This window comes from Neophocaena asiaeorientalis, unplaced genomic scaffold (genome assembly GCF_003031525.2).
Source record: "Neophocaena asiaeorientalis asiaeorientalis breed wild unplaced genomic scaffold, Neophocaena_asiaeorientalis_V1.1 scaffold483, whole genome shotgun sequence".
Lineage (NCBI taxonomy): Eukaryota > Metazoa > Chordata > Mammalia > Artiodactyla > Phocoenidae > Neophocaena > Neophocaena asiaeorientalis.
The window spans coordinates 1,062,562-1,075,115 of record NW_020175631.1 but is presented as its reverse complement, the minus strand read 5'-3'; positions in this window follow the sequence as shown (position 1 = coordinate 1,075,115).

Sequence of the window (12,554 nt, the reverse complement as noted above, 5' to 3'; positions counted from 1 at the left end):
TATATCAAAACTTCCACAAACAAGTACTAAACAGCAAGGAAAATATATTAACTTGTGGGAGTTAGTATATTTACATATAGGTTATCAATCATCCACATTAAGTGAAATTTCTACTTTCTCAGTTACAGAATTTCTAATTATCTTATTTGCTTTTGTGCAATTTTGAAATTTGTAATTTAGGGATTATGTAAACTCTACTATCTGACATTAATTACTTGTACTCAAGGTGATGGCCCCAGCTGCTAATTTAGTTAAATAGTTATTAAAAAATTTAAAAGGAAACCAGATGGATAATTCTAACTCTTCTGTTGGATAAGCACTTATTATTTTTGATAGTTTATGTAGCTTCTCCAAATTCTCATTAGAGAATATTAATCATTCTAGGTTAATCTGGCAATCAAAAATAAATATCTTAAGTCTTTTTTTTTTTAATTTGTCAGGTGACCATATGTTAGGGACAATCATAAAAACTGAGCAGGAACATGTTGGGAAGCATAACACCATAAATTTACAGCTGGACTTAATGTTGGCTGAGAGATTGATGACCTGCTTGTTAATGTGGGAGAAATATACATAGGGCATATTGAGTTACTATAGTGTGGGTAGTTTGATGTGCTGTGATGTGTTATGTTAGAACCACTCTGTTTGACCTCTGCTCAGTGATGCGTTAAAAATGTAAAGTATTGTACTTCCTTAGAAAGTAGACTCAATGCACTGCAACCCCATGCTGGTTGTTACCCAAAGCAAGCATGGTTAAATTATACACATCTCTTGGTTTTAAAGGAAGGAAAAAATAGGAGGAGGAGACACATTTCTCATGGATTAGCATCTTCTGATCTATTTTTGCAACTAACCTAATACAAATTCAGTAAATCATTTTTTTCAGGATTGAAAAGAAAAATCTTTTATGTCCATGCTTTTAATGTTGAACAGATCTGAAAAAAAAGTCCTAGCAAATCAAGGGTCTCTTTAAATGTAAATGTTTCACATCATATGAGCATACAAATCATGTTTATTGCAAAAGTAACTTTGAGATTCTTCCCAAGGATTTTTAAAGCACCTCTTTTATATCTGTATTCTTCAACATAAACATACACACAGACTCTGTGACATGTGTTTGCTCCTATACTAAGTTCCTAATGGTTCTCAATCATGTAAGTTCTTTCTGGGTTAACATCTTGTCTCCATCTCCCATAGTATTTACATAGTCTTGTATTTAAAACAGCAGATTCTAAATAAATGGTGAAAGCACAATGACTGTAAAAATGAAGAAATAACTTGAATTCTATCTTTCTATGTAACCACTTGAGTTTTTACTTATATTTAAATTTTTTAGGTAAAATAGACTGTGTACATGAAAGGGGTAATGTGCTTTGGGGAGTAGCAATAAAGTATGTATTTCAAATGATATAAAATATTTATTGAATTTGAATAATATTTTAAAGCTTAAATGTTATTCTCTTTAAAATTGATTTTGAATTAAAAGATGATTTAAAATTATTAGTGACTGTTACAAGATTATTATTGATATACTTTTGTTATGGAAATATAGGAGATATTTAAAAATTATCTGCTTGGGTATCAATTATGCAATGTGTGCTTTTGTTTAATCAAAAGGGGAGAAGAAGCTGGGGTGGAAAATGTAGAAGGTGTTATAGTACCTAACAGTTTCTATCACATCAGAACATTTCCATTTCTTTAGTATTTTTTTTAAATAGTTGCTTCTTTTTCCTCTTTTTCCATGATTAAAGCATCTCATTCAGACTGAAATTATTATTTATGAGGCTTGATTAAAAATGTTTTATTTTTTCAGATGTACTTGTTTCAAGGCTTGGGAAATAATAAATTCCTCCTGGCTTGAGTTATTAACATTGAACCATATCTTCAAATTGACACTTAGACTAGACTATAAAGGACACATTTTTAGACTGTCTGTAAGTTGTGCTTTTTGGAAGCCAACAGAATGTAAAACCTTGCTTATTATATAAAATTCAATTTACTCTATATTTTAAATATAAATAGTATTATATATTTCCATACATGAACCCCTGAGGCTGAAGTTTCTATTGAACTTTTGACTTGTCTTTGAAATTTGAGAGGAGCCATTAAGAAACTGATATTGAATCATCCATTAGGGAAAAACTCAATAAATTTAAAAAATGAATTAAAAATATCAACTCAAGGGCTTCCCTGGTGGCGCAGTGGTTGAGAGTCTGCCCGCTAATGCAGGGGACACGGGTTCGAGCCCTGGTCTGGGACGATCCCACATGCCACGGAGCGACTAGGCCCGTGAGCTACAACTACTGAGCCTGCACGTCTGGAGCCTGTGCTCCGCAACAGGAGAGGCCGCGATAGTGAGAGGCCCGTGCACCGCGATGAAGAGTGGCCCCCGCTTGCCGCAACTAGAGAAAGCCCTCGCACAGAAATGAAGACCCAACACAGCAAAAATTAATTAATTAATAAACTCCTATCCCCAACATCTTAAAAAAAAATCAACTCAATAAATGTAACTGTTAATTGGAATTTGCTTATCTAACATGTTATTAACTAAAATGACATGTCTTGTGGAATCCTGTGATTTTCTGGGTTACTTCACATAGGAGGTTAGTGGTGGAAGTAATTGGAAGTTTTATAGGAAGCAGAAAAGAACACTAGAAAGTGACTGGAGAAGAGAAATTAAATCAGATTTATGAGAGATAAAAAATTAAGAAAATAATTAAAATAAATTATAAAATAAAGAATTAAGATTTGTTTCTAAATAAAAAACAAATCAGGCATAGAACAATGAATACAGTATTAAATTGTTAAAATGAGATTGATGTTGAGTCCCATTATATTGCTGATGTCAAAGAATATTTATGTAAAGCTCTAGTCTTTTATGGTAACCAGAGTTAAAAACACACACACAAATATTGCTATTTGGGAGTAGTACCTCTAAGAATATAATGATCCAACTTTCCATGACCTTGATTATCAGGTTAACTTTAAAGTTTTATTCTGGGGCTTAGTAAAATGAGCCACACATTTCCCCACATCAGTGTGGGCTTGCCTCTCCTCCATTCCTTTCTTTTCCTTGGTTTTAGACTCCCTCATTTGTGATCAATTTTTCTTCTTCATCATTCCTGTTTCTTACTTCGTCTTTTGGTCTAAGTTGGTTACCTAAGCATTCCTCTCCACTCCCTACTTCTGGTGATATAGAATATTTGAGTTTTCAGGAACAAATGAGTAGCCTTTGCATGAAAATGTAACTAACAGTAGAATAGCTCTGTGTTTGCTTTCAGGTTAGCTATTCAATGTTGGTTATTCATTTACAAGTTCTCTTCCAGAGTAAAGTACTTAGGAAGAACTGGTTCAGAATGTAGTCTTTGTTTTCAAGCCTTCCTTTTATCTTGGTTTGTTCCCTATGTCCTCATGCCTGAAGCAGTCACTCTGTTCTTATACGTCAAACTGTTACAATTACCTTCACATTCTACTGGAAAAGTCATCACTTCACAAACTCCCACTCAGTGTCTCTGTATCACTGGGAATGAAGCATAGTTGATATGATTTCCCACCAATTCAGCACTAAAGTCAGAAATATAATGCATGGCTTAAAAGTCTCAGGCTTGCAGCCACTTCTATTGAAGGATACAAGTTCAAGGACTAAGTATACATGCCTGCAATGATGTTGTGAATATATGAAGCCCTGAGGATTTAAACAGGCAAGGCAAAGCAAAATAGAACACATATTATATGTGCTGGAAGAGAGGTATAACAACCTGTTGTGACAAATCTGGAAGGAGTTATCTATTTATTGATTCAGCTACTAAACATTTTTCACTAAAGATTAAAAAATATGTGGGTAACATTAAACCACAGTTTGAGATTATTAACAATATTCTTACATAATGAATACATAAAACATTCCAGACTTTCGGTTTTCAAAAAAATGTGTCTTTTAAAAATATCAAAATAATATAAAAGCAATATAATATTACTTGGAAGGAAAAAAAAGAAACAAAATCATCCATACGTTCTCTTATGGGTTATGTCCCCTCAAAATTCATAAGTTGAAATCCTAACTGTCAGTCCCTTACAATGTGACTTTATTTGGAAATAGATTCTTTGCAGATGTAGTTAGTTATAGTAAAATGGGATCATGAGAGTGGGTCCTAATCCAATGTGACTGGTGTTCTTATTAAAAAAAAAAAACAAATTTTGGACACAGGGGCATGCACACAGGGAGAATATCACATGAAGAGGCATACGTGGAAGACGGCCATCTATAAGCCAAGGTGAGAGAGCAGAAACAGGTCTTTCCCTCATAGCTGTCAGAATGAACCAACACTATTGACACTTTGATCTCAGACATCTAGCCTCCAAAACTATAAGACAATAAACTTCTGCTGTTTAAGCCACCTAAGTTGTGGTACTTTCTACAGCAGCCCTAGCAAACTAATGTACCTTCATTACCCAGACATAATTTCTGTAAACATTTGTTATAAATTCTTTAATCTGTGACCTCTTTATGATTGTTTGTCAGTATGTATTTTCTTCCAATAAAAATAAATTGTGAACAAATATTGTAAGGCTACAGCAGTGAGTTTTTGCGTCCTAGTATTAAGTCTATCTATTAAGTCTATCATCTTCCCTCCACTGGTAATGATACACCAATTTTAGTACTAAGCTAAATGATAACATTTCCCAGGCTCCTTTGTACAAAGGGATATTAGCCAAAAGATTGTGTGAGACTGTCAGGAACTGCAAAGTTTCTGAGATTTTAAACTTCCTGCAAGCAAGCAAGTTAGCCTACTATAGTCTCTTAGAAGCTAGCTGAAGATATGAGATTCCTGTGTCAGAGATAAAGGATTTTATTCCTCACAGCAATAGCAGTGGTCAGAATACCAGTTTTCTTTTCCTAGTTTTCCGAGAGCCAATTCTAAGCCCTTCCCCAGGGCTACAAGAAGAGGACCAGGCAATACCACCACTCGTGAAGCTGAAATTTTCATTAACAGTCAGTAAGCCTAAACACCTTCTGCCTAGGAAGGAGACACTGTTTCTTCTGAGCCTGCTTTCTTAAAAACATTCTTAAAAAGAGAGACTAGCAGCTATGTCCTGAGGTGCAGTCATGTTCTGAGTCTGGCAGCCATGTTCTTAGAATGACAGCAGGAAGAGAGGAAACTGAAGTCCACACCAGTACTGGCCTGTCTGTTCTAAGGGTTCTTTTATGAATAAGAAAGTTTAATTTCTATAACTAAATCACTGTTCTTTTGGCATTTTCTGTTTCATGATCCAAACTTAGTTCTAACTGATATCCAGTCAATAAAACTTGTATTTAAAACATCATTTTACATAATTGTAAAGGAATTCATCATATAGTTATATCATCATTTATTTATCTAGTCCCTTTTTCTTGTGCCCCCTTATTCTGCCTTCATTTCTCTTTTACTCCAATAAAAAGAAGCTTTGATGCACTTCGTTATCATTAAAATTATTTCCTTAAGATTGGTTAAGAGTTTTCTTTTTTGTTGTGGGTTTTGTGTAGTATAATTTTATTTTATGTAAATATGTGCATATGTAGACAAAACAACAAAATCTTAAGTTTATAAAATCAAATCACCATATCCATCTCTGCCTTTTCTCTTCTCTCTCTACATATATACAAAATACCAGCACAAAATTTAAGTCTTAAGAGGTAACAGCCCTTGAACATTTCTATTCACAGTTCTTCTGAAGTTAAACTGTATAGCTCTAAATGGCATGCTTTTATTATACCATAGTTGATTAAATTTAACCCATATCCGATAAGATCCTTCAATGAATTTAAAGTTATTTTACTTTACTTACTCTTCTCCTCTTTCCCTTCTTTTTCCAAATTTGGTTACATGCATGTATATGTCTTATTTCTTAATTTAAAAGATCTTTATTGGAGTATAACTGCTTCACAATACTGTGTTAGTTTCTGTTGCACAACAAAGCGAATCAGCCATATGCATAGATATATCCCCATTTCCCCTCCCTCTTGAGCCTCCCTCTCATCCTCCCTCTCCCACACCTCTAGGGCATCACAAAGCACCAGAGCTGATCACCCTGTGCTATGCTGCTGCTTCCCACTATCCAACTATTTTACATTTGGTAGTGTGTGTATATATGTCGATGCTACTCTCACTTCGCCCCAGCTTCCCCCTCCAACCACATGTCCTCAAGTCCATTCTCTATGTCTACCTCTTTATTCCTGCCCTGCAACTAGGTTCATCAGTACCATTTTTTTATTTTTTAGATTCCATATATATGCATTAGCATACGGTATTTGCTTTTCTCTTTCTGACTTACTTCACTCTGTAGGACAGGCTCTAGGTCTATCCACCTCACTACAAATAACTCAATTTCGTTTCTTTTTATGACTGAGTAATATTCCATTGTATATATGTGCCACATCTTCTTTAACCATTCATCTGTGGATGGACATTTAGGTTGGTTCCATGTCCTGGCTATTGTAAATAGTGCTGCAATGAACATTTTGGTACATGTCTTTTTGAATTATGGTTTTCTCAGGGTTCTGCCAATTGCTAATGCTCAGAAAACCAACTTCTTTTATTTACCCAGTAGATGAGCTTTTCTACTAACAACAGATAAGCTTAATCAGCAAAGAGAGGTAAATGAGCCTATTGGGATAGAATTAATATTGATAGGTCTTCTTATCAAAGTTGAATAATAGAGTTGTATTTATTAATTTAAGACTATGTTAGTGTATTTGATAATGCAGAAAAGACCAGGTCATATCCCCTGAGTAGCTTCTTAGTAATTCACAGTGCTTTTACTGCTTCAGATAATGATTCAGGATGTTAATATATTAAATGTAATGTATCTTGATAGATATGCTGCATAAAAGGCATAGAAAATTTATTTTAAGGGTTAATATCCATAGGCATAATTCATATACATAACATTTTTTCTTTGTCTTTTTTAAAATGGTGAATTCAGGCCTCTTGCTCCTTATACCTTCCCTGCACACAGCTCTGCTTGTAACTAGAAGATGAATAACAGAAATAGCAGCTGTGTGTGTGTGTGTGTGTGTGTGTGTGTGTGTGCGTGTGTGTGTGCTCAAGTGTATGTTTTGCATGCCTGTACTAACAGCTGCACAAATTCATTTAGGCACTGAGAGATAATTATCTAGGAAAGAGATCAAGAAAAATAATTATGTGCTACATTTGCTGATACACTAGCAATAATACTGTAGAGAGAAACAAACTAGGTCTGAGAACAAATGGCAATTTTCTTCTGTCTGTGTATCAATAATACATTCTTAGTTATAATTCACTAGTAACAACTACACCATACCTAACACCTAGTAAAAGAGAGACTCTCTAATAAGATACTAGTTCAATTTGTTCACCACAATTTAAACTAAATGCAGCAGAGTTAAGGTCATCTTATGAAGAAGACATTGCCTTGGTGTAATTCAACTCTTTATTACTGATAATGAGCCAAAGCTGAATAAAAAACTGAAATAGAATCTAGAAATGTTTAGGAAGAATAATTTGGCAAAACAAAATTACTGGTAATAAAGATCATCACCATTGCCTAAGAAATTCAGGTAGAGGTATAAACAACAGTTCAGATAAGTTTGATCATTCAATTTGGGAAAAATATAATTGAGGCTTCTATGTGGCCAAAGATTAGAGTCACAATAGAGGCAGGAATCAAAATCAACAAAAGACAAACAGTGAGATAGATATTGCTTGCTTTTTGGCTAATTTGCATTGAAATGGTCCTCCTATGTGTTAGGCAGTCTGACACTTTGGAAGGCCTGGTGAAGCCTTTCTTCTGAAACTGAAAGGGCCAGATCCATGTTCTCATAAACACTTGACAGCTCAGACACAGGCATGTGACTCAGCCTGAACTTGGGATCTCTGCTTTACCAGTTAGATTCGCCTGCCCTAGACAACACTTCTGTACTGACAGTTTACAAATCCTCTGAAACATTGTGGAGGCAGTAAAAATAGCCAGAGACCAGTGACCACAGTGGCAGCTCCACTGAATTCCAACAACTCAGCATGGTATGTCCAGTGGTCCTCGCACCAGAGGCAATTTTCTAACCAGACTGAGTGCATGATGTGATGGCAGCTTTCTTCCTGGCTGCCTGGTTTCCCTTTCATCCTGCTATTTTTTCTCAGTCCAGTTTAGCAGCCTTCCTGCTGGTTCTGGAAGGTACCAGGTATCTTTCCAATAATTCATTTTTCTGTTAAACTAATCAAAGGTGGTTTCACTTGTTTGAAATTAATAGCCCTTGCTTAATTACATTAATGATATTCATGATAACACGATTCTAATCCTCATTTGTAATCCTGATGATTTTTTTGAAAATCCAATGCTTTGTACAGTCTAAATTAGTCTAATCGTTTAATAGAGATATCAGAAGTTTTAAAGTACACCTGAAATCTACAGAGCATTAGTGTATGAATACATCAGGTATTTACAGACAAGAAGGTGAACTTAACCTAAATAATTTGGAGAATTTTTACATTACTAAATTCTTCAGAATAAGACCTTAAGAAATTGCTGCTAACAGAAGTTCCTTAATTTGGGAAAGAAAAATAAATCATTCATTCTGTTCATTTTTATTCTCAAGATATATAAATATGCATATCAAGAATATATTACGTATATGTGACATTATATGCAGGTCATGAGAATATGTGAAACAAACTACGGAGAGAATAAGGTGAAATATTCTCAATCTTTTTTTCTAACCAAATATCAGAACCTGACTATTCTTATTAATAATAATTACTGAATAAAAGTAAGACTTTTTGTTGATGTCTATTTGATATAGTTGTTTGATATAATAAATATGGATCTGTTACAATATAGAATCATTTTTTTATTACCCTAGTAATGTATGAACATACATCCCTGGCATTAGCTCATTCCATTACTTTGACCTTAGTTCTGGCCCCCCTTATCCCTGGTTTCTAACCCAGATAACTTTAGCCTTAACATATCCATGATATCAAGAAATGGCAATCACTGAGATCAGAGAGCATGTTTAAGGACAGGACTGAGGAAGTCTATATCACACGTTACTTAGTAATTTTAAAAGCTTCACATTTAATTTTGTTAATGTTTAGTGAAAACGGCTGTGTCAAAATTGCAGCGTGACATATACACTGGCTCATGATTGTGGTAACTGGAGAATGGGAGGCAAGGAAACCTACTGGACCATATAAATATTTTAGGAGTAGAAGATGTGTTGTTTGTTCTCCATTCAAACAACAGTGACTAAAGCATTCCAAGAATGGGTAATAACATGAACAATGAAATAGAGCCAGCTCTGAATGTTGTGTACATGTATTTATGTGTTTGTTGAATTTCAAGGTCTGAAATGTCTAGATGTAAGAAGATTGATCTGAACGGGAATGCTTATATAAATTACATTAGAAACCTTGCCCCTATACTATGGACTGAATTGTGTGCCCCTAAAATTCATATGTTGGAAACTTAACCCCCAATGTGGTGGGATTTGGAGATGGGGCTTTGGGGATATGATTAGGTTTAGATGAGGCCATAACGGTGGGGCCTTCATGATGGGATTAGTGCTCTTTTAAAAAGAGATACCAGAGAGCTTGCTGGCTCACTCCACCATCTGAGGACACAGTGATATGCAGGCCATCTGCAAGCCAAGAGAGTCCTCACAGAACCCAACCATGCTGTCACCCTGATGTTGGTCTTCCCAGCCTCCAGAACTGTGAGATATTAATTTGTGTTGTTTAAGCCACTCAGTCTATGGCATTTTATTATGGAAGCCCAAGCTGACTGAGACACCCTACATGCTAGAATTTTAACTCTATTATGGAACTTATAACAATTCTATCGCTGATTAAACATGCATCTTTTTTTTTCATAACACTATTGTGTGTGTTTGGAAGGGTTTAGAGAAGACCCCAAGATCCTTGTTTTCAAAAACCTTAGAACTTGGAGAAAAATTACATGTACGTGTGAGCAGCTGTAGAACAGCTCTGAAGATATAGAAACAAGTATATAAAGGGTATATATAATAAATGCTAAATGCAAAGGGATGGAAGGAACATCATGGGCTGGGGTCAGTCCAGCTTCCTGGAAGAAATTTGGCCAAATAGCTGTACAACTCTAAGGAGATAGTTTATAGTTTTTGGACCTCACTCACCACATCTGTGAATGAGGAGCTTAGTTTACATACAGTTCAGTCTGTTTCCAGTTCTCATAATCTGTGAAATCATGATTCTGAGCTTAACTCTACTGGAATGGAAGCCACATATTGGCAAAGAGCAAGTACCTCTTTCTTGAAAGGCAAGCACAAACTTCACTAGTTAGACATTTGTTCAATAAATTTTACAAGACAGGTCTCAGAGGAGATTTGAGGAAATGGACCTACAATTGTACATTTGTTTGTTGGCCGGACTGACTTAATCAGTCAGCTAATTTGGAGTCTTCATACTTACACAATTACACATACTTAATATAAACTGTCATTTATTAAGTATCTATCATATACCAAGAATCCTACATATTTTGTCACTGACCTTTACTACAGCTACTAAGACAAGTATAGCTACACTCATTTTATAGCTGAAGAAACTGAGGCTCAGAAAATTTAACATAACTAGAAGTACAGAACTGGGAATTAAGGACAAACCTGTCTGATTCTGATGCACATTATCTTTCCACTTGTTATAACACAGAGCTCTCTAACATTTAGTAAGAGTTTATTGAGGCCCTGTTCTAAGGGTTTTACAGGTTTTAATTCATTCACTTCAACAATCCCATGGACACTTTTTATCCTTGTATAACAGACGAAATATCTGAGGAACAGAGAGGCTAAGTAACTTGTGAGTGATTATCCCAACGCTAGCAAGAGGCTGAGTTGGGATATCTCTGTCATGACTTCTCACCTATATAATGCTATGTAAATGCCAGCCAGATGGGTATGCTCATCACTAATAATACTAGCTGGGGAAAATAATCCATTTTATCACATCTTAGTTATTTCTTAACCATTGGGTCAAATGAATAAAATTGTGCACAGTAAAGAGTCTGACCAAATATTAGATAAATCTTTCAATCTACCAAGAGTCAAAGCAATTACTGGTGGAGAAAGCCTAATCAATTTTCTTATCAGGCCTTTATTACCGTCAATAAACATAGCCAAAATTTTGTTTGCAGTTACTACATAGCTCGAGATTGTAGTTAAATTCAAATTAAACTGCAATTACCCTATAGTAGCAGGGGGTATTTTTGGCAGATAAATTACATTTTATGTAGCTATTATTGTCCCATATGAGATTAGCCAAAGAAAATTCTCATTTTATTACATGAAAGAGCCAATGACAGTCTTGGAATGTTTTTAGATAAGAATGAAATAAGAAGAAAGGAAAATCTTTACCTTGTCTTTAGAAATAAATCTATCTTGAATGAAAAATAGTATTATGCATCAATAGGAGAAATATGAAGTTTCTCTTAATGAAATAAGCAAAAAAGAGATATGTATGGGACTCCATCCCTAAAGAACTTTCCTCTTTATTTAGGCCCATAAAACAGAAAGATTACTTTCTTTCTACATCTCAGATACAGATGTCAGGATAATGATATTCTCTGTGACTTTTATTGAAAACACTATTGGATTTTTACTGTAATGTCTCTGTGGCTAAAATGTTATAAAAGTATTCAGGAATCTAGGTCTAGGTACTTCTTTTCATTGTCAAGTTACTAACAAATTCCTGAAGAGATTTTCATTCAAGTTTTGCAATTCAAGTAAAGGAATATATGATTGAAATAACATAAATACAGAAAAGAGGAGGGGTAAGGAAGAGGAGAGTGAAGAGGGAAAAGGATTATAAATACTCATGTAGCCAGAAAATCATGCCAATTATCAACTGCTTAGTAGAGAGACTCTAGGTCAGCGTTTGGCAAACGTTTTTCTGTAAAGAGTAAAGTACTAAATATTTTAGGCTTTATGAGCTATATAGTCTTTCTCCCAACTATTCAACTCTGCCATTTTGTGAGAAAAGAGTTATAAAAATGTAAAGAAATGGATGTGGACATGTTCCAATAAAACTTTATTTACAAAAACAGGTGGAGAGTCAATTTGGCCCTCAGGGTCTACTTTCAATCATGCTAAGATTATATCTTAATGCTAAGATTATATCTCGGTGCTTTCTGACAGAACTTTCCACTTTGAAGGAAACGTTCTACATCTTTGTTGCCCAATTTGGTAGGCACTAGTCACAAGTGGCTATTGAGCACTTGAGATGTGGCTAGTGAGAGTGAAGAAAATTTAATTTTACTTAACTTTAATTATTTTGCATTAAGTAGTCATGTAACTAGTGACTACATTTTGGACTTCACAGCACATTTCTTTCTTTTTAATCTGAGAATGCAACTTCAGAATTTCCTTTCATTGTTAATAAACAAAGAGAAACTTTTGATATTTTGAAGATTTTCAGAATGCAAAATTTGTAAAGGTGGAAAAACTTTTCACTATAAATATAGAAAAATTAAACCAAAAAAGCTAATCTCAATTTATAATATATAATATG